At 33.8% G+C, this 27,550-nt stretch overlaps 1 protein-coding gene and 1 long non-coding RNA gene across 6 annotated transcripts in view; both read right to left on the bottom strand.

The window, feature by feature from the left end:
* Positions 1-27,550, bottom strand: part of MAGI2 (membrane associated guanylate kinase, WW and PDZ domain containing 2) — a 1,116,223-nt gene that overhangs the window by 994,251 nt on the left and 94,422 nt on the right. The window lies entirely within an intron of this gene.
* LOC116665018 lies at positions 670-20,497 on the bottom strand. Its single transcript, XR_004321599.1, has 3 exons — positions 20,485-20,497; positions 9,001-9,003; positions 670-3,668 (listed from the first exon to the last, which is right to left on the bottom strand). It is a non-coding gene; the product is annotated as an uncharacterized LOC116665018 (long non-coding RNA).

Genomic DNA, 27,550 nt, shown 5'->3' with positions numbered 1-27,550 from the left:
AACATTGTAATCTTCCCCCACCATCAGATTCTATCTTTCTCTGAATTTTTTTTCTATTTTTTAGTTTGGAACTAATATCTAATAACATGTGTTTCACATATTTATTTTGTTTATTGTCTCCCTCAAAATACAAGCGTCCTCAGGGAAGGGCTTTTTGTTACACTTACTTACTACTGTGTCTTGAGCATTATGGAGGGAGTTATTTTGGACCATTCCATCTATGGAAGCATGTCAAGACTGAGAAAGAAAACTGGTAGCTAGATGTATATTTCTTATTTTGACTTTTCACAAATTCTTTCTACCCTATGTCTTTCTTTTTCTTCTTTCATTACCATCATAATCCGATTTTTTTTTCTCTCTGAGTCACTCATTCTTTTCCTCCATTTATCAGTTTCTAGTAGATGTAATTTTAGAGAGTAGTGATAACAGCACCACTGTCCATATGTGAATAGATGTGGTGCACCCTAGTTTACCAAACAATTACACATATACTGTTCCACAAGCCCACTGAGAAATACACACATACATATTTATGTATATATGCATTTGTATATAAAATACATATAAATAAATGTATATGTATGTATTTCTGTATTTGAAGAAATTTTATTGCTACATCCTTCCAGAAAAGGCTAAGGTTAATTGTTATTTTTTTTTAATCTTGAAAGATTTTGTTTTCCTTTTCAGATGGTCAGTAACCTTTATTGTTATTCTTATCCTGCTCCCCATACTCCTCTGATTTTGAGGCTTACAGTATATCAGATCAATTGTTCTTTTTTTTTTTTTTTTTTTTACCAGAGTTATAGGTCACACAGAAAGGAGAGATGGTAAGTAACATTTATTAAGAGCAAATTATGCGGCATGGACTTTGAAAAGCCCTTTACATTCACATTTAATCCTCACAATGACCCTGTGTGGTGAGTATTATGATTCTCATTTTATGGATGAAGAAATCACAGCTCACAGAAGTTAAATAAGTTTCCTGCGGCTACACAGCTAGTTAGTAGCAAAGCTGGATCCAGGGGCTCATGTTCCTTCTACTATAGCAAATTATACTTCTAAGTAACCTGTAGGAAAAAATTATAGTTTTTAGAATAGCTTCTGATTTTCCCTCATATATTATTGTCAAAAATTGAGGTGGCAAATTGGTATCAGAGTATAGACCAGCATTGACTGTCCAACAGAATAAAATATGAGCCACAAACGTAAGCCACATATGCAATTTTTAAAAATTTAGTAACCACATTAAAAAAGTAAACAGACGTCAGTGAAATTAATGTTAATAATCCATATTTCATCTGATACATCAAAATGATCACTTCAAATATAATCAGTATTAAAATTTTAATGAAATTCTTTGCATTTCTTTTCATACCAACCCTTTGAAATTCAGCTGTCTATTTTACTCATAGCCCATATCAATTCAGACTTGTCACATTTCAAGTGCTCAATAGCTACATGTGACTCCTGTATCGACAACATAGGTATACTAATCCTTAATAGGCATTATTACTGTCTCATCTCCTTTCCTTGTCATGAGACTTCTTAGAGAGTCACGTACAGTTATTGATTCCACCTCCTTTGCGTTGCTTTACTCACTACAGTGAGCCTCGTTTCAACCACCAGCATTCCAATCCAGTAGGGTAAGATGACAGATTATCTTCTGGTTTCCTAATCCTCCAATTTCTGCTTTACTTAAACTTTTTACTCCATCTTTGAACAGCATTGATCACTACATCTTTAGTTCATCACTTTTTGATTCTACTCAGGTTCTTCCCCCCTTATATACAAACACTAGTCCATAGCCTTCTTTTCATTCTCTTCTTTTTCAGGATTGCTGAACTCTATGCAGCTTTCAACTGTCACCTATACGTGGAGGACACGGAAAACTAATTTCCATCGACACCCTCATCATGAAATTAGACCTATATATTTAGCTACCAAATTTCACTTTCACACACATTTCAAATGTCATTTATTAAAAATTTTTTAAAATGTCATTTATAAAATCACATACACACACACCCCAATTTCTTCTGATCATCATCAGTAAGTTGAGAGGACATGTTTTTCCCCTCAAAGGAAGTATGTACTTGCTGACCAATTGGGGTTATAGTTTGTTTGCCTAAGCAAATTGAAGGAATTAAGAAAAGGAAAGGCATAAAAAATAAAATGCTACATAAGGTGTTTTGTTTTTTTTAACAAAATGAAATTCCTCTGGTAAAACTGCATCTGTCTCAGAGTGAAATAATGGCCATCCTCCTGAATTCTATAATTTCTAACTGTCAGTTTGACTACTATCAGCAGAGCTACCATCCAAGAAATGTGACCGTAAATTCTGGATAAATAGCCATACTTATCAAATTCATACTCAGACTCAGTATATTAGTCATGTGTTATAAATTGCAGAAGGGAGAAAACAAAAATATCAGAGTATTTATGGACTCCATTGTAATATGTATTACTTTTCAGACTTTAGTACAATGTGTGCTTTTGCAAAGGAAACAAAGATCATTTTTCACATGAAGTTGAAAGAATACTTAAACATATTTGCTATAGTTTTTCTCTGTTTCCAGTAAGGTTTCCTTCCATCCTTTACTTTCTGTCCTTCCCAAATCAAACATGCCACTGCTGATGGGTTACATTCCCCTGTGCATAAGTGTTATCAGAGGTCCCTTCCTCCCATTAAATACATGCAAATACATGTTTCTTTGACTGAGAGCTGCTGTTTGCAGCCTCTCTGGTTTTTTGCCAGTCTAACTCAAATTTAGCCTCTGTCTAAAAGGGTTCACCAAAGCCAGTTGTGAGTCTATTGCTATTTCTCAGTGTCTTCAGTCAGTCTCTGACTTTTGAGGCTAAGTTCAGAACGTCTATTCAACTTCTTCCCTGGCTTTCCTGCACTTGATTATCTACCTTCAATTTACCCCTCAGATAAATTTGGGATGGCTGCCACCATTTGTTCTTCACACACATCTTGTAAAGTTGGCTACAAGGGGAACACTTAAACATAAGAATGCCTGTTATGAATACAGTATCCTTCTAACGCAATAAACAGACTTCAATTTCTATGGCACAACTATGTTTTAGACAGTTGTTTTTCATATTAATTTTCTTCCAATAGTCATTTTCCCTATTTTTTAGTAACAGAATCCAGAACAATATGCTCAGCTAAATGGCTATCAGCCTTACGTGTACAGCTGGATACAGTCACGTAGCTACGTCTGGAAGCAGAAGTTCGTATGTGCCATGGGAAATTCTCCTTAAATAGGGGCACGGGGGTGGGGGAGCTAGCACAACCTTGAATGTTGATACAATACCTGAAACTCTAATAGTCATCTCCACTGTTCAATTTGAAACCACCAAGCTGAGAATGGCAAAGTAGAAAACAGGAGCCAAGATAATACTGTGGAATTGCCACAGGAGCCCTGGACAGCCTCCCTACAAACTCTTTTTATGTAAGGGAGAAATAAACCTTCACCATATTTTGTTTTTCTTGTTAAGTGCTGTCGAAGCTAAACCTAATAGGTACACATACCATGAAGTGTTTCCTGGAACCCAGAGGTGCCAAGTTTTAACCATATAGATATGACTGGCCCAGGAAAACTGACAATCATTATTCTTAAGATCAAAAATTCAGTTTCAAGTGTGATTTGTTAGTATTGTATTTGCTTGTCTACTTTGCAGAGGGCATGCCTGACTACGTAAGCACATTTTCAAATGTGTAGATTAAGTAACAGAATTGATTTAAGTTTTTTCTTCTCTCTATATTAGGAAATTCACAACTACGTCTTGTATATCCCTTGTGCAGACTGACAGATTGTAAATGATAATCAGGTCACAATCCCATGCATGTCTGCTTGCTGTGATTCTTTAACAGATCTGAACTGCTCACTGCCTTAGAGAAAAAAATAATGTTACTTTATACTAATATGATTTCCCCTATGTATAAAAAATTCTGATACATGAATTACATTCTTTTATACACACAGTTGCTTTATTTTTCATAAAATAAGTGAGATCAAGCAATGCTTGAGAACAATTCTAAAATCAGTCACAAAGAAAGCAATTTTTTTTAAAACCATTTAATGTTATTTACCTTAGTTTCTAGGATCACAGTTAACACAATTTTATATGACATGATTATTTCTCCAACTCACCCTTTATAGGTCTAACACATATGAATTTTTATAATATGTTTTATGTTGTGTTGAAATTTTCAAGTAGACTTTATATGATCACTTTATGTACAACCATATAAATTTTCAGAAATTTTCATGAATTTTAAATAATCAAGTCTCTTAAATCAGGGGCCTAATGATTATTCTTTCATGTTAAATAAAGACAATTTAATTCATAAACAATAGTGGAGGTAATATCTGTTTTTAAATGGTAGCAATTTTTGCAAAGATCTTTAGGAAGCTGACCTGGGTAAGGCGCTTTCTTTTCTTTTTTTTAAATTTCAAATTTTGCAGGGCAAACATTGTGCAGTCATATATTGAGGACTCTTTATGCACCATAAAGTAAGAAATTAAGTACACCAAAGCCAAAGTTTCTGGTGGATTCAGGTAATGAGTTACCATAACCCCTTAGCCTTTTCAAAATTGAAGAAAACCCACTAAACATGCTTTCCTGTGGTTTTCAAAGTTCTCACAACAAAAGCTGCTTTGAAATATGCTGGGAGAAGGACTAAAATACCACACACATAACTTGTTCAGAATTTCTCACTGTGGGCAGATTACTAACTGCTGTGGGTGTATTTTCTTAGTGCCATTATTAAATCTTGATCATTTTATGGATATAATTTAGATAATGATATGCGATACTATGGTTGTTTTACATTTACAATAAGTGAGATGTTCTATGTTCAATTAAACACTTAGTACTGTTAATAAGTGAAAATGGATTTACATTAAAAAAATACATTTGAATTTCACTCATCTTTCATTTCATAGCAAGAACCTAATTTCAGTGTTTGACCACCAGGGCATTGGTCATTAAAAAGAAATTACAAAAAAAGAAAAGTGACATGAATATATTAACATTTTTTACGCCTTGACATCATTTAATATTCAGTCTTTAGATGTAGCCATATATCTATACTCTTTAAAAGAGAAAGATGATATTGTCTAACATTTAATAAAACTTGGTGATTCTTCCAAAGCAGATCCTCCAATTACACCTAAATTCCAACAGAACTCATTGGAAAACAGTATCTACTAATCAAAGACAAAATAAGACAGAGTCAGGTCTTCCATAACAGTACACCTTGAGTAAGAGAGCAAAGCGTAAGTTTTTCTTCCTATAAATTTGTTTGCTTTCAGTTGAGAGCCTGGATACCATGGTGATTATATAATAGGAACATGTACCAAATTAGCTAGAATGCTTATTAGCTCTCCTTTTTTTATGAATGTTGTTAGAGACAGGAAAAAGGTGATATAACTGAAAATTCACAGGAAAAGTAAAATCCATAAGAGTGGACTCACAGGAAAAATAAAATCCATAGAGAACTAATATTTACTGAATGCCTACTAGGTGCTAGACACTGGCCTAGGCAATGACCTATACTGTTCATTTAAATTATTATTGATGGTAGTCAGATGTCAAAGTAACTATATCAATGGAGATTCATTTCATAGGTGGTTTTAAGGTGGCTATTTAGTTTATGCATCTGACAGCCTTATTCAATTCCAACTCCTTGATCAGAGAGTAACAGGATGAGATTATGAACTTCACAAACTGGAGATAAGAGGGAGAAGTCTGTAGACGGGATGTAGAGTAACTTATTTTAACTCACAGTCCTTTGGTAATTTATTTTCAATACTTTATCTTTGTCAGAGTGGCACAAATAAGTGCTTAATTTAAATCACTGTCATTTAGAGAACAAAGACCTCTGGGATCATTCAATTCACAGTTTCCTAATTTTGCAAATAATTAAACTAAGTCATAGTGAGATCAGAAGAATCACACAATTGTTAGTGGTGAAGATGGGACTAATAACCAGCTTTCATGTTTACCTTCTTGTGAAAGCCCTGAGGTACCAACTGTCACCTAGAAATACTAATCTGTTGACTTGAAATCTCCAGAGAGGCAGTGAAGCAGTAGTGGAGAGTCCAAATCTGAAGCCTACCAGTGGGTCCAGATCCTAGTATTGACACCTATAAGTTGTGTGACCTTTGGCAAGTCACTTAAAATTCCTGTGTAGCAAGTATCTCATTTCATGGGACACAACAATAGTATCTACCTTATAAGAGTTTTCTGTGGATTAAATGAAGTTATACATTTGAATAGTTAAAATGGTATTTTATGTGTTATCAAATAGTATTTTAAATGATGATTGCCTTCATTCACACACACAACAAAAAATTCTGAACACCTATTATGCACCAAATATTGGGGATCTAAGGATGAAGAAAATCATCCCATCTTTTCTCCCCTCCAGTGAGCATACAGTTAAGTGGAAAGTAAAAATTAGTAATCACACACACAGCATGATATTTTATAAAAGGGAAGTGGAGAATGCTGCTAGAATATCCAGGAGAAATACTTAACCCAAATTTGGGACTTTAGAAGCAACTCCCTACAGAACGTACCTAGCAGTGTGAGCAACTTGGTGTGGGAGGCCGGGAGGAAAGCGTTCTAGTTAGTGGAGGTAGGAGGTGCAAAGGCCCAGTAAGAATAAGTGTGGAGCTGAAGAGGCTAGCTGTGGTGTGTGAGAGTGGAAAGAAAAGAGGTAAGAGTGGTACACAGAGTCCAAAAAGTAGTTTATAAGCCACAGTAAAAAAAAAAAAAAAAAAATTAAACTAGTCAGAAAAAAATGGGGAACCACTGAATGATTTAAGCAGGGAACTGATTATAATTAAATTTTCATTTTAGAAAACTCACTTTGGCTATAAAGTGGATAAGATGGAATCAAGGGAACTCAGAAGTCCATTGACACTAGTTTCAGTTAAGAAGCGATGAATGATCATAATAGCTTCAAGGTTTACGGGAGCCCTGTTTTCTAATGGAGCACACGTGATAGTCCCTGTAGATCTAGAAGTTACCTGGGGCCAACCGAAACCTTCTTTAGTACTCTGCTTAATACCACAAAGTGATTGGTTTTAAACACAGGAACAAAGTATCTACCCTTCTAGGGATGTGTCTGTGAAGCCAGAGACAAAGTGTCTGGAGTCAGATACCATGAGATTAAATTTTGGCTCCACTACTTCATCAGGTATGTGATTTGGCATAAATCCTTTTAGAGCAAAGCACGATTTTTTTAATATATAAAACTGGGGTAAAAGTATCTACTTCACAGTGTTAAATGAGACAATACACATAAATATCTTAATATCTGTACCTGTATTAAGCATTCAAAAATTATATATGTTTCTCTCTCTATATTTAATAGTTATCAGTAAGTCAAGTTTCAAAAGTAAAGGTCTTCATTTTTAAAGTCATTGAAAACATTATTATTTTCAAGTTGCAGGCCTATCGGCCCTTCAGGATATAACAAAATACCTTTTCAGTACACAAGAAAACAAACAAAAGAAATGTCACAATAATAACTCTTATGAAATAGAATGATTTGCATTTTTTCAGTTCTTCACACAGTGTTCTATCATAACTCTCTAAATATTTCCTTGTATCTAAGGATAGTTTGGTCTCTAAGCTGACAGTCAAAGAATTAAATCAATTATTGTTCCTAATTTCCCTTCCTAATTACAAAACAAAGATATATCATGTTGATCTTCAGCAACTTCAGACACTAACCAGTCTACCCCCAATAACATCCAGCAGAATTCTATCCATCCATCACCCTTTACCTGAGATGCTTCCACAAAGACCTAAAAGCACATTACTATCTGTCAGCCCCTAACCTTCAACTCCTACTGCCATACCATTTCCTAAACATAAAATATGGGGTATTATAACCTTCTTTTTACTCAGACTTGTGCCTAGAAGGAAATTCTTGAAAGTCTCTCAAATTTCTACAGAAGCTGAGAAACAAGTTTTTATGGTCGACAACCCAGGAAACCAGTCCTACTTTTGTTAGTATTTCCAAAATCATAATAAACAACAGATTATTATAAACCTAACAGATGTGTCAGTCACCGTGCTGAGCAAAAGGATAGGGATAAATAAGGGTGGACTTCAAGTAGTACATATGTTAGCGTAGGAAGCAGATGAAAAGAGTGCAATTTTTTTTACAATGTGAAATGTGCTACAGCAGCAGAATGCACAAAACATTGTGAGAAACAAGTGAAATGTTATTAATTCTACCTGGAGAAGGTAATAAAAGCCTCACAGACAAAGGTAATTTGGAAACAGGTATTTTTTTTCTAATTTGTTTGTGTGGGTGTCTGTGGTATGTGTAGTTATGGGTATGCATAAAATGGGGAACCTTCAAATATGCATTCTCAGGGAAGGCATCATTCTTAGGAAAGCATTCTTTTTTAAAGGCCATTAAAGTCCGTGCTTTAGACAAAAAGCTAGCTGCCTAGTACTACCACCAAAACCACTATTATCACTATTTTAAAAACTCCATAACATAATAAATTACCAGCACTGAATGCTTGGGAATAGGGGAGTTTCTCACTTCAACTCGTATTGAGTATCTGACAATCTCCCTAAACTATTATTCCTTTCAATTGTGAAATCACCCCAGATCCCCAGATAGCTCCCTGCATAGGAAATATACTCTAAACATTCAAGCACACAGAAAACACACACACACACATGCACGTGTGCATATCTGCAAATCGGTTTTTAAAATGGTGGAATTCTCACTGCACAGAACTTTTACTAGGCACTATGAAGTCAAGCTGCGCTCCTTCTTCAAAGGGGGTGAACAAAGTATACGGACCAAAATGAAAAAGATGTATGGATCTTAATTAATAAAGCATTGCTTCTAGATTTTTTTTCAGATGAAGCTTACTTGGTAAGCCCCAAGGATTTTCAAATAATCATTATTATTGGTATAGTCACAAATCTAGCCTCTTAAGAAAAACTAGAAAATACAGACTACCACAGAAGGATTTTAACTTAGCTGAAGTTACACTGCTACATTAATGGGTTTTATTCTAGGCTACTCCTGCCTGGGTTCGAAACTACGTAGGAGAAAAGTAAATAAACCTATATTTTGAAGCCTTTAAACTTCATTAATTACTATCTCATAACAGAAGAAAAATATTTTAAGAAATCTATGAAAAGTGTACTCCCATAAGCATAAATTATGTTGCAGTGTTAATATGCCTTGGAAATCTTCTACTACAAATATTAGTCATCCAAAGGAAGTTAAGTTCAGCGTCAGTGATACATTTTCAGATATTATGCATCCTGTTTTTCTTTAATTACCAACAATTACAAGGCCACTTCTAAAAGCAAAACTCCCCTGATATCTTACCACAACTAATAATGAAATGGAGCAGCTAGGAATGAAGCTTCTGTGACAGATATTTAAAACCTGAATAGTAGCTCCCTCGTGCACTAAGTCCTGACAGGCGCAAGGATGATTGAGTACCAGGATCTTAACAATTCAAGGAGCCCACTGAATTTACACTCAGGCACCAAACTTCTGACAGGAGGGAAAAGAACTGTTTTCACTCTAAAACAACAATCATGAGTTGAAGGTCTTTTCTTTCCACATTGTCAGAAATTTAAAGCAGATAAAATAAAACTAGAAAGGAAGATCATTTGGCATATTTAAGTGGAACCACACTGGCTGCATTTGAATCCCAGCTTTAATCTTCCTAGCTGCATGACCTGGAGCAAATGATTGACCAGCTGAAGGCCTCCGGATTCCTGTCTATACAATGGAAAAAAATAAGGATACCTACCACAAAAGATATTGGTGACGAGTAACAGTCGGTTCCTAGCCATAAGGCAAATGCCGTAATAGTGTTTTCTACTATTATTGTGAGTATTTAGTCAGGAATAGGACTGTGGTAGCATACTTTTAGAAATACTTCTCTTAGAAGTATTTTCTCACAGAGTTTTTGTGAGAAATGCTTAATAGAGACAGAGTTGCTGTACTTATGAGGAGAGACAATGAGATTGTTCAGAATTTATGGAACTCTCAGGACACATAGATTCTGCCCAGACATGCATTCTCTCTCTTTTTACATCTGACAAAGGAAAGCACTGACACTTAAAGAACAAGTTATGACTTATCTAGGAACACTGGCAATTATATGTATGGCAATGCAGAATAATGGCAGGATTGTGGTTACATAACAATACAAAGGCAAACATGACTGTCAGTTGCACTTGCAAATCCTGGAGCATCTACATACGGTGCCTAAGAAGATAACTCCATGTGATTATATCTCCCACACATGTATTTCTGTGTGCATGCACACACACACCTTTGTCTTATAATAAAAACAACACACTCTTTAAAATAGAATTTGTAAAATACAGTGCAAAGCGAATTAATTTATAATCCAGAAAGATCCACTGTTAATATGTGATATATTTTTTCCAATCATTTTCCTATGTCTGTTTATTGTTAGAGAACTGAAAAAACTTTTGAATTTTTGGTTTTAAACTTGTATTCAAAATATTTACTTATGAAACATCTAAAAAATATAATTTCAATGATTAAATGATATGAAATTTCAGAAATATACCATTATTTAACTTTCCTCTGAGATAATTAAAATACATTTTCAATATTTTGACACTTAAGCCAATAATATGATCAATATAAATGTATAATTATTATGTACATCTCTGTTTAAATTTCTACAAACTGATTATATGGAAATCATGATTCAAAAAGTGTGAAGATGTTTTTAAGGCTCTTAATTGCAAATTGTATTCCAACAGCATTCTCCTCACCAATATATACAAGTTGCTATCTTGATACACATTTACCATCACTAATTATCATTATTTTAAGAATATTTTCCAATATGAAGGGTAAGATATAGCTTCTGTGCCATTAATACTCAAATAAATGCAAATTCAAACAATAAAGTTGAATTCTCTTTTTCATAGGTTTCACATAGTTTCAGTTTCCATAATTCAGTATCATTGAAACAGCTGTTTCATACTTGTCTTCCGGTCATATTAAGAAATGGCTTCCAGTCCAAGGGCCCAAGACTATCAGTGGTCCAGCCTTAGTTCTACCAATAGTCAGAACCATCTTTGTCACCCTCTGATACAGAAGAAACACAAATGGGAAAACATTGATAGCTGCCCTTGCCATGCTAAGATTAGAAGAGGGAAAGAAGAATAAATGTGAAACTAGAGATAGGGTCAAAAGAAGTCTGCAGTAAAGTTAAAGACAGAGTAAGTAACATCAAGTGCAAATTCAGTTCCAGAGAGACAGGAATCCTTTATGCAAGTCCTTATTTCATAGTAAGTGGTCAAGATATATTTATTGAATGAATATTGAAGTGGAATGCAGAGAGCATAAGCTGCAAATGACTTTAGAATTAGTACGATTTTTAGCAGAATTTTACATTTTTGTCTGAATAGAGACATCTTAGTTCTCTTCTCTTTCTCAGTATCTCTCTCACACTTGTATCTTCCAAGACACATAGCTAGCTTGGCATATAATTCCTATCTGGTCACAATCATTTCTTTCTCCATGAAAGATAAAAGCAGAAGTCCAATTGCCTGTACACTGGTTCTAAAATGATGGTTCACAGTCAAGCATCATCAGCATCACTTAGAAACTTACAGGAATATAAATTCTTGGACCCCACTACAGACCTGCTGAATTAGAAAGGCTAGGGATATGGCACAGCAATCTGTATTTCTAAAAAGTCTTCAAGACGATTCTGTTGCATGTTAAGGCTTCAGAACTACTGACAAAAGCTGAGAATAGTCTCTCTTCAATGTATTCAACACAAACTACACACACACACACACACACACACACAAGTTTAAGTTATTATCTAGAATGCTTTACTTACAGAAAAGATAGAAGTAAGAAATTTACAATCTAGGATCACCATTTCACCACTATACAGATGAATGTTTGTCACTTTAAAAAGACAACCAGGCATTTAAAAACCTTTCAATTCATAACACACAATTCGGTGCTTGCTTTTTCACATTACAAAACAACTGTTTTTTTAAACATAAAAGATTATAACATTTCATTAAGTAATTTGTTTTATTGCCTTTGAAACATACTTAGAATTAACAATTGTTTTAGCACTTGACTTTTGACAACAGGGTTATTTTAAAAAAGAAAGTATATCTGTATAATAGTCCAATATTGCCAAGGCAAAGGGAAATAATACAAAATATTACTTCACTCCAATAATATTGAGTATAATATTAAACCTTTAATATATTGTTCTGTCATTCAGTTTATCTCTGTAAGAAAAAAGTAAAAAAAAAGAACCCTATGTATGATTCCTTAGTATGGCCTCTATTGATCATGAAGATGGCTGGAGGAAGCCATCCATATCATTTTGACTGCATAATGTTCACATTAGTAGCTACATATGGACTCAGTGTCAGTTTCAATACCTGCAAAATAATTATGATAATATTAATTTCTTGTTCTCCCTGACAAAGCCATTTTTAGACCCTGTCAACCAAATTCTTTGGGCTCCATGGAGACGTGTGCTACATAAATACAAAGTATTATTTTTACTGTTTCACATTATTGTGGAGATTGTTAAATGGAGTAGCAATGTATTAAATATTAATAGCTTTTATGCAGTGAAATCCATTTTACATCTTAGTTAACAACAATATAACAAACTGAAAACTGAGCTATAAGGTAATCTCTCGCTTCATGATTCTGAGTTCACCCAGTCATTCTATGGATAGATGCCTCTCTTTTTAAAAAACCAAACTTATGCATAGACCTAAAGCTGCCAAATTTGGGACTGATCACAAAAATACCAAAAGCTAATAAAACACCACTCTGATAGGTAGGCTCCAGTGAATTACCCAAGGATAGTTCATATTAAAGGCTAGATCATTATCCAAATAAGAAAAAGGGAAACAAATTAAACTTGCCATGAAGAATAACCAAAACACCTTTTGTCTTATTGTAGCACATCAGCAACAAATCACATTCATCTTATTTATATTTACAATTAAGAGTCACTTTAAAGTGAGGATTATTTTCCTTGTCGATGTCAATCACTTTGTGGCTGTTAGTAAAAGGTGGTAGGTAGACATTATGTGTATGGCTGTTAAGTCTAGATTTAGACCACACCCTTCACTTACAAGCTGTTATAATTTTGAGTGAATTACTTTAGTTCTTTGAGGGTCAGTTTTTCATACATGAAGTGGGAATCATAAGATTATTGTGAGCCTTATATTATACATAGTATATATAATGATACATATCAAATATAAAATATAATAATTTTCACAGAATATCTGGTACATAGTAAATATGCAATAAAGACTGCTATCAATAAAACATTTTCTGAATTCAAATGCATCATAAATCTATATTTCAAATAAATTCCTTAAGCTTACTTTTACTCTATTTTATTTGATGTTATTCAGACATTCCTTCATGCCAATTTACTCTGAGGTTAAAATGTGAATATGAATCTGACATTAATTTATACTTTAAATTTCAATTATACAGAGTATTCATTTTATCATCTTTTAAGGGCTACCACTCACACAACTGGGGAAGAGTTTGGCAATAGGTTCAGAGGATGTGAGTGTGTGCACTTGTGTCTGAGGACATTTCAGAATAAAAGGTTCCAGTTTTTAGAAGTTACTGTCTCCTCCCTTTCAAGCTTTTGGCAGAGAAAATTGAAAGCTACTGCATTTCAAGGCTTTATAATCCAATAAAAGTCATTAACATGTTCTAATGTATGTTAAGGGTTCCATAATATAAATAAGAAACAATGTAATAAGTCTCAATAATTATATAAATAATTTTATCTCTATATGCATTTTTATGTATTTCATGTATTAGTTTCAGGAAAACTGAAAACCTCAGATACTAGTAATATTTAGATATTTAGAAATTTGAGTTGGAATGATAATAGAAGCACTTATAAATATCATGTTTAATTAAAATACCAATGCTGGGACACAAATTTGGGGATACATAGTTGCATGGGAACCATATGTATTAACTTACTTTATATAGGTTACTTCCCACAGATGGACTTTTACATATAAATTAGTGGTCTGAAGGTTTATTTATGGACTAGAAAGACCAAAATGTTTGCCTCAAAGTATTTATAATCATGATGTAAGTGTACTTATGAAAATTATAGAAGTGTAATGGCCTTACAATGTTTGAGTCATGGAACTGTAGATTCTAGTATTTGGAAGGCAAATTAGAGTTGTCTAAATTCCATTTCTATATGATAAAGATGTCTTCTGTATAGTTCTCTCTTTGGAATTTGTCATCCAGTCATTAAAAACTGGTATCATGTTTTAGTACTTTATATACATCAGGGATTGCATTAAGCCCTTAGTACATAATATCTCCTTTAATCCTCACAAGCACTTCATAAGAAAGGTACCATCATTCCCACTGAAGCGCAGAAAGATTTAGTTGCATGATTAGAACTACAAGAGCTGATTTTTACAAAGTCAGTTTCTCTCACAAATATTTCAGGTGATGGAAAGCTCACCATTACAAGAAGTAAAGATTCAATTCTTGTTAGTGTGGTCTCCCTGAAATTGAGATACAATCCAGCACTCTGTCACTTTCCCTCCATGGTGTTTTGAACACTATAATTGTGTAAGAAATTATAATAAACCAAACTATCTCCTTTCTTTCTGTTAACCCTTCAGAAATTTAATAGGTAGACTCCATGTTCTACTTGCTTCTGCAGGCAAATGACTCCCAATTTTTAAAACAGTTTTGCAGCACCTAAATTTCCAGCAATATTAATAACACATAATCTCAAAGGTAGTCATGGAAATGTAATGTAATAAATTAAGATGCTTAGAAAAAGATCCTACTCAGTATATTAGAAAATATTCCTTAAATAAATCTGCTAATTCTTTCAATTCCTTGAATTATAATTTATGTGGATCTAGAGATCCAAACTCATTTAGCATGGTATCTTCATATCCTCTTAGATCATTACTCCCTTCAAGCACTGTAGCTGTATATAATTTATGAATTTTTCCCTTTCCTTAACTAAATTTTTTTCCATTCATTATGATACCTCTTTAACAAGTTTGTTAAAATCTAATCTCTTTAGATCTCTGTTACATTTTTTTACCCAAGTGCCTCCCTCCTTTCAACTTGTATCATAATCATTTTTTGGAGACATCACTCAAGTTTCTAAAGCTAGATTCACTTTAATGTCCTTGGACATGAATCATAGCTATATGTCTCCTAAAATTATAAAATCTCCTTTATAAGCTCGTGGGTATTAGTGACCACACCCAGTATATTTTGGGAAAGAATATTATAAATTTTAAGAATCTATTTTCTTCAATTATTAATACTTCTACCAGTAGCTAATCATAAATCAGAATTATGCCGCAAGTATCCAGTCCCTCTGTAGTGGCTGAGAATATGGGTTCTACAGCTCTACCTCCTAGGGTTGAAGCCCTACTCATTCATTTACTAGTTGCTCTGGACCAGCTACTTTAGCTTCCTGTGCCTCAATTTCCTCAACTATGAAATGGAAACAATTGTCACTGTGAAGATTAAGTTAATTGTTTTATCTTGCCAAGTGTTTAAAATATTGTTCAACAAATAGCAGCTGTTACTTATCATTTCTCATATAGATTTGAAATCATCAGTAAGTCAGGGCACAATACATAAGAAGCTTTCTTTAAGCAGAGCAAAAAGACCACTTCCAATAGACTGAAATCCCTATGAACACACCATTGCCTGATAGTTAACAGAAAAGGCTTAATAATTAATATTATTGCATACCTGATTAGATGACCTTTTCATCCCTATTCTGTATTACATCGTACTGAGATCTGTGTTCATTAAGAGATATCAACACTGCACTTGCCAGGCAATATTCCATTCCTCTCTTTTATGTTAATGATACATTATGCGACACATGGCTTCCCAGCCCATAGATTTCCATGTTGGCCGGCATACATCTTCTTGCTGTCTAGGTACACTTCTCTGTCCATTTTACATCTTTCAGGCAAATTGGGTTCTGATCTATACTCTGCATAGACCAAAGGGCTTTCCACTAGAGGCTTACATGGCTTGACTTCTAAACCACAGTTAGGTTATAAAATAAGATGCATTATTGCCCTGTATTTTTCTCCATTTACATATTAATCACGTTCATGTCCCATATTACCAAGTCTATATCTATTAAACTATTCTACCGAGACTGTTTTGTTTATTTGTTATATATGCATACTTTTGGATCTTTGTAATCTTTCCAGATTCAGTATGTCTTCCTCACAAAACCTAATTTTAAAAGTTTAAAATACTTTTACAATTATAATATAGTTCATTCCACTTTTCAGTAGTTTATTACTGCTATTAGGAATATACCAATATTTCCAAGTTCCCCATAATTGCCGTCCCTGTCCCATGTTCAGGAGGCACCACATAATAAAAATCGTTTTGAGTAAGCTTAGTTACACGATGAGAATTGCAAGGGTAGTCTTTAGAACTTAATGTCAGAAGGGAACTGATTCACTGAGCGTTTCCTAAAGCATAAAAACTGAACCTGTGATAGAAATTCTGCTCTTCTTAATTTTATGGAAATTAAGAAAGGTCTGTTTATTCTTACAAATGGGATATCTTTTATTCCTTTCATGAAAAACTAGGGCTGCAAGTAGAATTTAGGACCACTGAAAATTTTCCATTTTAAATACCAGATTTTTTTTAAACAAATGGAATTGCACTTGGGAATCATGTACTATTCCTGATTTAATAAACAAGAGTCTTAAAACATGATATTAAAATCCATTTAAGTTACTGATGTAGTCATAAAGGTGATTTTATTAGATATTTAATTAATTTATTAACCAGAGATATTTTAAAACATTTTCACTAGATATAAAAATATAAAAAACAATAAAGTTAAAATACACTATCAATTAATTAAAATAATGACACTAACAGCTTAAGTAGAAGAAAATAATTGGCTTTTTAAAAAAACTACAGCAAGTTAATATGATCTTCTAAGAATTTTGAGGTAATAAACTTTAATTTTTTAAATTTTATGATAATATACTATGAGTAAATAATGAAATAGATGCTATCCAGTTAGTCACTAATCTACCATCCATTTACTCCATATATAATCTTGTAAACACTTCTGAAAGTCAGCTACGACATCGGACAGAGGAAAGGACTTGAAGTTAGGAGACCTGAATTCGCATTCTGGTTCTGCCACTTCTTAAGTAACTTTAGTGCTCCATTTCCTTATCCATAAAATGGAACTAACATTACCAACCTCAATGGAGTGTTAATATTACTTAGGATAATGGATAGTCAAGTGTCTAGCACAATAATTATACATTGATAAATGTTAGTGGACATGGTTAAGAACCACAAAATAGAAAAATGGTCATTTCAGTTCCTAAAGGCTGAAAAATCTCATTTTCACAATTTTAATTATTTTTAATTTAGAAATTTTTCATATATTTTTCCCCACAATTTCTTACACAGAATAATGCTTTCAAATGCAATTTTTTTTGTTGTCAAATGATACACTAATTGAAATCATAGTTGGCATTATGCACGCCTTTTGTAACTCCTCATTTAGCTCATTGTTACGGTACACTGATATGTTCAATAAATGCTATAAAACAGCTTGAAAATATATAAAAAATCAACATAAAATGGAAAAATGAAAGATTAGGGTTTGAAATGAATGGTCATGAAAATTTGAAAAGAGAAAAGAATTTTAAGTTCTTTCGTGAAACCAATGTGTCTTTAGCTAGTTTCTTAATGGGAGGGTCATAGTACCTCCATTGTTTGGATGAGAAAAACAACCCTAGGCACTGGGGTATAATTTAAAGGAGAATCAGAAACAACAAAAATTAAAAGAAACAGTATAAAAATATAGAAATGTTAACAATTTTACAGGATAGCTCTTCTCTCTGACTTTCTAATCCACAAGAGTTCTTGACATTTCTTTAACTTAATCACCCAATCACAAAAATGAAGCAAAATGAAAACATTATTCTCAAAGAGAAAGCTACTCTCTAAAATTAGCTACATGAATCTTTGGGCAGTTTTGAGCTCCATTTATCTATCTAAGCCTAGGATTGGAGATTTCTAAGACAAGTACTCCACAAATAAGGAAGTTTAGAGTGTGTTAATTTAAAATTTGAGACATTTCCAGATGTCAGAGCTCTTTACATTCCATTCTACAAGGTTGGCATGGCTCTTACATAACAATCTGTTGCATGGACAAGAATTTATTGGCAGATCACATAGCAGAAAATCTAATGGTTTTGTTGCAAACAGGTCTCAGGATGGCTCCAAAGAATGACAGGAATGGACTAGGAATAGATGATCTGCTTAAATTCTCAGTTCACAATATGAACCACAACCTGTGACCTGGGTGGGAGACTTCAAAGGTGAGCCAATAAAGGATACACTTAGTGTCCCTGTCAATTAATTTTTTCCCACCATTTTCACTTTGTGAGAAGTTTTTAAGGTTACAACTAGAGACTTGCCCCAAGGACTGGAAATTTTTCTCTCCTGACTCTAATTCTTCAAATGCACTGTTTTTAGGTTTTGTTCCAGTGTAGGAGTATCATAATAGAAGGAGAGTTACTGTTGCTAACTTTGTGTCAACAGTCTTGAGGACAGTGTAGCCTAGCTATGTTAGAACAAAGTGAGTATAGTTATCTGTGTGCCCAGGTATAGCTAAACTGATTGCTAAAATATGGAGACAGTTCCATACCAGGTGATAATAGATACTGCCCCAAGACATCTCAGTTCTCCTCTTGATCCTTCCACAATTCGGCCGTAACATCAGGTACTGCAGGAGGTCTTGGCTGTGTACTTGTATTAGTCATTAAACAGTATGAACATTCCTCTGAGTTAGACTATCATATCAAGTGGCCCTCTAACTAAACCAGACCTATGTGTGCCTAGGAAGTAGGATTTCTGTTTTAAAGAACTATGGTATCCTTTTGGAAAGAGTATTACTGCATTACAATATCCGCCTCCAGCCATGTTACTCTTGAAATTTCAGAGAGCTTAGTTGAAAATCATTCATCACAGGAAATTTTAAAATGCCAACCATATGATGATTCCCATCAAAAATCTGTAACAAGGAAACTACAATGATGACATAGTCTGGCCTCAAAACTGATTAAATTCTAGAATCCTCTATATCCTTATCAGATTATTGAGAGTATAATTATAAATAGTTTTCATGGGCTGTTTTAAGAACATTCAAATGTGGTCAGAAATAAGTGGCTTTAAAATATTAAGAAAAAATTTTTGTTAGCATTCATGTTGAAATTTCTCAAGCATAAGAGATTCTTTTCTTGGTTTACATTACTGATCTGTGAATTAATGAACCATCTTTATAAAAGAACAAGAGCAAGATAAACATAAATGTTAAATGTACATTGTGAAGGTCACTTTTAATATGAGGGAAGTTCCCCTCTACTACATGCACATTATTCTGAAAACCTTACAGAACTGATAACATGAATCACTCTCTTAACCAAATGGAAAGAACTACAATGATTTTAGCAAACTTTATTTTTATCAAAGTAGAGTTCTTAGAATGTGCTTTCAACCTGCATTTTGCTTCTTTGCACAGCATTTGAGTGAACATCCGTAACCATGATTTATGTACAGAAAAGAAAAAAAAATCCTGCTATAATTTCAGTGACATTTTGGATATAGGTAGAGAATCATCAAAGTTAAGAAGAAAAAAAACTGGAAAATGTACAGTATAAATATTGAAGCAATGGAAGAAATTATAAAGGGAAGGCAGAATATATGTGATAATATAAAATTGCAAAAACTTTGGTACAACAACCACAAAATTTAACATGAGAAAAATAGTAAAAAAAATAAAGAAAATAGATAAAGGAAAACCCAAAATATGCCCTTAAATAATTGTATTATCTTAAGATTACCACATCCTTTATGAACAAAAGATGATTAAATCTATTTGATAAATTTTTAAACCCAAAATTATATAATCTATAAGTAAATGAAGAATTACACAAAATGCTAATTTAAAATAAAGTAATGTTTTTCAGTTATTAAGTTATAAATAAAGAAAAAATTAACTGAAATCTATTGAGAATTGGTAACTAGAGACAATACTCTCATAACTTATTTAAAAATGTAAAACATTCAATAGTTTAGAAATTAATCAGGCATATATATTCCCTTAGTCTATTTTTCCTTAGCACACTCCACTTTCTCTTCTGCAACACCAAATTTAAGTACAATTACCTAATATAATGTCTGTCCTTTCTTCCAAACTGCAAACACCTCTTAATTATGGGACCACCTAATTCACCATCATGTTTTAGCATTCAGGACAGAGCAGACATTTAAACATATTATGACTAAATAAATGTCTCCACATCACTTAATTAATATTCCCATTTTTGGGAAATCAACTCAATAACTCAGAAGAGCACAAACAGTTATATCATAATAACAGGTAAAAATCATTGCACATTTACACGTTGGTTGACATGGATTATCTCATTTGTTTCTCAGGACGATCTAACAGAAAGACATCATTTTGCATCCATACAGAACATGATAAACTGAGGCTCAGGGAGGTTAAATAATGTGACTAGAGTTGCAAAGCTATTAACAGTTTTGCCAAGATTTGAAGCTTAATCTGCCCAGATTCAAAGATACTAAAATTGGTGCATTGTACAGTGCTATAAAATGCCAATGGGGAGAGTTTTTATAAAGGCAAAAACTATCTAAAATATGAGATCAATTAAAAATTGTTATAATTTCCATAGTTTAAAGAAATGACTCATCTGAAAGTAAAAAAAATCATGTATAAGAAGGAAGAAAAAGCTTCCAAGTATTTCATTTATAAGCTATGTACTCACAAAACAGAAGAATGAAAAAATTCTTTATTTTTAAGGTGAAAGAGTTAATGGTAAACTTGATTTTTCATGTGAAAAGTGGCTTTTAATAATTAAATCTGAAATTGAAAACAAATAAAAAATCTATTTTCTCCAGTATTTAAAACCTTTTTACTAGAGAAATATCCATAATCCATTTAGTTCACTGAGTCTTCAAATTTATAGAATTTTCAAGTGATGTTTATATCTTAAAAGATGTGTGACATCAAGAGCATTTTATATTGAACATTCCACTGTGAACTCACTGTGATTTCTATAGTAGTGTAATAACAAGTTGGAGCATATTGGACTCTGCTGCATTGGCCCTGCAGGGTGTCAAGTAGCAAATTAAATATTTTGAGCACAATCTTATACATGTCCAGGGCTTCACTTCACATGAAGATAAATAAAATTGCAAAGAAAAGCTACAAGGTAAATCAGCAGTACAGAAAGAGATGCGTCCAGATTTGAATGAAGCAATCTGAGGAGTTGGTTCAAATTTGCGATCAAGATCATCTCTTTCTTGCTACAATTAAAGTGATGGCTTTAATCTGTAAAGCCTGACATAGGTTTATCTTGGGTACCTATTAGATCACCTCTTGAAAAAGCACAACAGTGAAAAATCTGCTGGGCAAAACTGCTCTCCGTTCTCCAAATTGAACCATATTGTCCTCAGAGAAAACTGTTGGACAATGCTCATTCATAAAGCATGTTCTAATCTCTGGCTAAGAATAGAATGCAGGACTTACTGCTGCCTAGCCACTACATGGGGTAATTTAATGTGATGCAGTGTGTGCCGACCAGTCAGATATCCTGGGTGTGCTCACTTGAGCATTACAACCATGCTGAGCTACATGCAAGAGAGTGAAGCTAGTGACCCAAGAACATCTTTCTACCTACTTTTAGGACAAGTGATGACTGAGTTGCAATGAACATAAAACTTCCCTTAGTGATAGTGTCTATCTACAGGTTTGACACGTGGTAAGTATTCTCCAATGTTAGTAATTTTCAAGTAGAAAAAAGAAACTTTTCAGATTTCATAATGATTAATTATTCCTTTGGCAACCTACTACTGTAGCACTGGAATGTTTCATTTCAGGGGACAGTGGGAATAAGGCTGGGACTGTTTAGTTGTTGCTGCTATACATAGAGTTTAGAGAAGCAGGGGGCCCAGCCCTGATGCTGAAGTTGCTTCTGTCCCTTCTGGTCTAGAGTGTGGTTTAAAAACAAATCAATCAATCTCCATTTTTAACAGGAACTCAAATGTTTCTGATGTGAGTGGGCCAGGAACCAGACTTTCAAACTGCCATTCTTACACTTAGAATAAGTAAGAGATGGCTTAGATAGACTGTGCATGCTGTTTTAACAGCCTTCCTTCGATCAAAGCATTCAGTAACACCTGTGGTTCTGACCAGCAAGATCACCAGTAGAGACTCTGACCTAAGCTCAAGGAAATTTTTAAACCAAGGTCTTTAACCTGGGGACTATAAACCAAAAGGGTTTCTTTGGATGAGCTTCAGTGGCCCTGTACAATTATAGGCAAAATGCAACATGTGCATTTCCTGGAGAAAGGTCCTATTACTTTAAATCAGATTATCAGAAGTGTTTGGACCCCAAATATATTGTATCCCATGCTGTAATATGTTTTTGCTCCCTTGAGATCAAAGAGCCAAGAATTCTCCTGCAAACTAGCTTAAGTGATAGGAGAGCCTTGTAGTTGCTCCTTGAGAGACAGGACTTCTCTATCAACTCATGGAAGTATGCCCACTTCTTGCTAAAGGACAGTGCTCTCTTGACTCTTCAGGGGCATTCAGAGTTGGGCAAATGATACTCTGATTCTACAACTACAAAAGTGTGCACGGGCCACCAAAAGTCTATTTGTAGTATGTACTATTTTCTTTAGGTTTATAGCCTTCAATTTAACCACTTAACCATGATTCCATGAAGTATACTAAAATTTCTCAAAATTAAGTACAGGGAAGTGCAGTAATATTTTATGGTTATGTTTTGGCATAAATTATCTTCAGTATCTTTTCAGGAGAAATACTATGTTTACCTCATTGTTTTGTTAAAAGGATTACTCAGTTTTTACATGCATAATTTAAAAAAATCAATGCTGTCCTTACAAGTTGTTCAGCATTTCTAACTTTAGCTATTTAGAAATTGTGTGTGATTTTTTAAACAATGTTTATCACCATCTTTGCATTGTTGAGTTATACAGCAATACCATACAGTATGTAGCCTTTTCATACTGGCTTCACTTAGTTATATGCATTTAAGGTTCCTCCATGTATTTTCATGCTTTGATAGCTCATTTTTTTAAGCTATGAATAATATTTCATTGTCTGGCTTTAACCACAGTTTATTTATCCATTCACCTACTGAAGGACATTTTGATTATTTCCAAGTTTGGGGAATTATGAATAAAGCTTCTCTAAATATCCATGTGCAGGTTTTAGTATAAATATAAGCTTTTAACTCCTTTGCATAAATACCAAGGAGTGTGATTGCTGGATCTTATTGTAAAAGTATGCTTAGTTTTCTGAGAAACTGCATAACTGTCTTCCAATCAGGATGCATCATTTTTCATTCCCACAGCAATGAATGAGAATTCCTGTTTTTCCACATCCCCAGTAGCATTTGGTGTTCATTCTAATAGGTGTGTAGTGGTATCTCATTGTTATTTTAATTTGTATTTCCTGATGACATATGAAGTGGAATATCTTTCCATATGCTTATTTGCCATCTATATATTTTCTTTACTGAGATTCTGTTAAGGTCTTTGACCCATTCTTAAATTGGATTTTTAAAATTTTCTTGTTGAGTTTTAAGGGTTCTTTGTATATTTTGGGTAAGAATCTTATATTAGATGTATCTTCTGCAAATATTTTCTCCCAGTCTGAGACTCGTATGCTAATTCTCTTGATGTTGTCTTTCACAAAGAAGTTTTTAATCTTAATGAAGTCTGGCTTATCAATTATTTCTTCCATAGATTGTGCCTTTGGTGTTGTATCTAAAAGGCATCATGATACCCACGGTAATTCTCCTGTCACTTCTTCTAGAAGTTTTATAGTTTTGTGTTTTACATTTAGGCTTGTGATCCATTTTGAGTTAATATTTGTGAAGGGTGTAAGGGATATGTCCAGAATCTTTTTTTTTTTTTTTTGCATACGGATATTCAGTTGTATCACCATCTATTGAAGCAATATCTTTCCTGTAGTGTATGCCTTCGCTTCTTCATAAAAGATCAGGTGACAATATTTATGGAGGCCTATTTCTGGGTTCTCTATTCTGTTTCATTCATCCATTTGTCTATTTTCTTTTTTCACCAATTCCACACTGTCTTGATTACTATGACTTTATAGTAGCTTTTGAAGTTGGGTAGTATCAGGCCCTCAACTTTGTTCTTCTCCTTCAATATTGCGTTAGAAACTACCATATTAAAACTTCACATGCAGAATAAAATGTTAGGTCACAACTCTCATATGTTCTCTAGCAACATTTTTATTAATAGGCACTCTTCATCTGTTCACAAATGTATTGCTCTTTCGCATTTTTTCCTAGTAGTATTTTTATCAATTGCCTGCCAATTCCTTCTTTGTTATTTATCTATTAAAAGGATTGAATTTTTCTAAACAAGGTTTTTGTGTGCCTAATTTTCTATTAAGTGTGTATCATGGGAGGAGGCAGAGGTATGTATGTGTGTATGTGTGTGTAGTGTGTGTGTGTGTGTGTGTGTGTGTGTGTGTGTCGTAATGTCCATAACCACTTTCCAAGCTTTACAACTCAGTATCTCCATTCATTTATCTTAAATTCTTATCCAAACTTGCACCCCTGGGCTGGCCATTTACCTAAGGTCTTAAGCAAGGGACTACCACCAGTCCTGGTACTAGAGAATCCCTTAGATATTTTGTACATTATGGGAGCTTTTGCATAGAGTCATCCTTAGGAAATCAAAACCTACTAAACCAGTATGAACTCAAATCTATTATAAATACTGTTTACCAGTGACCAGCCATATCCAGTGACCTTCACAATTTGCCTGCATCTGACAATACAGAACTCTAGCGGAAAGATCCTAAAGTCTAAGGTTATGTAGAAGGTTAATTTGGGTACATAGCACTTACATGGTAAGCACTGAGCCAAGAAATGCCTGAAACAGATATACCATAAAAGACATTAATAAACATCAGTTTCCTTCATTCTGTACATTGACATTGGTAGAAACAGAGAATCATGATTTTTTTTAAAGTCCATACCTTTTAAGCAAGAGTTGATACTCTTGAATTGAGTGAGTACCAGTTGGACAAGATGACGGAAGAACACAAATGAAGAAGTATTTAATTCCTGCATTGGTCTTCAGAATCTTATGTAAAGCAGGCCTTTGTCATCAAAAACAACAGGAGGTGATATTTCTGCTTATGAAATACCTCTACTTTGGAAATGTGATGAGTCACTAAAATCAACACTCCTGGATAAGAAGACTGTTGTGGCCAGAAGAGGCTAGTTCATGAGAACCAGGATGTGGAATTCTCCTACATGACGGAATGGTTAAGCCTGAACTGGTTAAGGCCACAACTTGAATTTCCAGCACGTTAAAGTTCAAATTTAGTACACTGTTCAGCTGAATTTTCAACAAGTGGAACTGATGTGAACTTCCAAGGGCCGCCTTAACTTCTTTCCCAAAATACAGGCAAGATGCTGGGAACTCTGAATTATCTTGCAGTAGAAGAGAGAACTGGATAACTTATATCCAAACCCTTGCTATGTTGGTGCTAGGGACTGTTGTTCTGCTACTGAGCTCCAGATCCTCTGGCTTCCACTACCTAATTAGTGGAACCATTCTTTCTGGACATGTCCTCTACCTTTCTGACACATTCCTACTACCAAAGAGACATTTCCAGTGGGAACTTCACACGGAAGGCATATCTACTTATGAGGTTCCTCCCTCTTCTGGTCTCACATGCCTTCTTCATCTTATAATGACATATTTAAGGCAGCTGCAAGGCAATCTTATGGATACATTAATGAGCCAGAAATTTCAATTCTTCCATTTAAACTGCAGAAGTTGGATCATCAGAAAGCAAAGGGCCTAGGCCTTGTTTTCCCTTCTATGCAAGAAAATTCCTCCTGTGTTAAGATACAGTACTATGCTCTCAGCACTATTAGGGCCTCAATAAAAGAAATGCCCAATGAAAAAAAGTGTGTCTCTTACAAAACTGTAGATTAAGACATGCTTTATTCTGTGCCCTAGTATCCCTTATAAAAGAACTAAGAAAATGGATTTTGTCTCTCAGTCACTATCAGGCAAGTTTTCTTCTGTAGATTTACTTGTGTGCTTTTTCTTAATATCACACAATTAAAAGGATACAATCCAAGATAATTCTTTTTGGTCTAAGTTTCCAGGGAATCTAGAATCATATTCAGTGCTCATCTACTTGTAGCAATTAAGTCAACTCAATTATCAACTATCACACACTGTTTTGCTAATCTTGGGTTGCTGGTTTATGTTACTTTCAATTTCAAAACACTAGTCTATTTACTAAGGACCATGAAGAAACACTTTGAATGTTATGATATGATAGGACACTAACAAATCTGTTGTTCTACTTCACAGATAACTTTAGAAATGGCATCTTGCATTTAAGATCCATACTAAGGAAGAGGAGACATTTGTACTTTTTTATTCTTGATTTTTGCCAGCCTGATGTCTCTTCTTTAAAAAAAATGGCCTGGCCTTGAAACTGCCTGATTATTCACTTTTTTAATTGTGAAATTAATATGTACTCTTTTAAAAAAATGATTAAAGTGAAAAAGTCCACTTCCTCTAATTTCCCCAACTCTGCTCTCTGTAGTTAATGACTGCTAGTAATTCCTTATATATCATTACAGAAACTACCTCCAAATTACCTTTTAATTAGTTTTTATTTTTAATAGGTCACTTCAAGACTATGTTCAAAGTAGCCAAAATATGAATTATGAAATCAAACATATAATTGAGGATCACTAAACTGTCAGTCAGCGCTGACAGAAAAAAGGAAATAAAACCCCAGCAATACAAGGCTCTCAATCCATCCATCTATTTATCTGTATAAAAGCTTCCTGTGTCCAATTACCTTTATAGAGAGATTTCATTTTGAATGATATGATGTACAGACTCTTAAATTATGGAATCTTAGATCTGAGAGTAACTTTAGAACTAAGTTAGAATTACTTCCGTATTTTATACATAAGGTAACTAAAGCTCTGAGGACTAAATGAACTAATTCAACAGGATGAATCTAAATCTCTTGACTCCCAACTCTATATGAGATAATGTGGAACTCTATGAACTGGGGTTTTAGAAACTAACTGTGGCTACACAACAAATCAAAATGAAACAATAAAACAGCCACCGTATACTTCACTGGTAAGAAAATGCACAATAAATCAGTCCTAACTTTGTCAATAATGCTTGAGGATCTGCATTACTCTATGAATAACAAAATAGAATATAGTTGCTCCTAAGATATTTATAAGCCAGCTGGGGAGGTAAGACATGTAAGCCACAAATATGTGATGGAAAAAAAAACAATACAAACAAAAATTAGTTTTAAATGACTCATAG

Source organism: Camelus ferus, chromosome 7 (assembly GCF_009834535.1).
Source record: "Camelus ferus isolate YT-003-E chromosome 7, BCGSAC_Cfer_1.0, whole genome shotgun sequence".
Classification (NCBI taxonomy): domain Eukaryota; kingdom Metazoa; phylum Chordata; class Mammalia; order Artiodactyla; family Camelidae; genus Camelus; species Camelus ferus.
The sequence above is the reverse complement of the archived record's forward strand: the minus strand, read 5'-3'. Positions and strand labels throughout refer to the sequence as shown.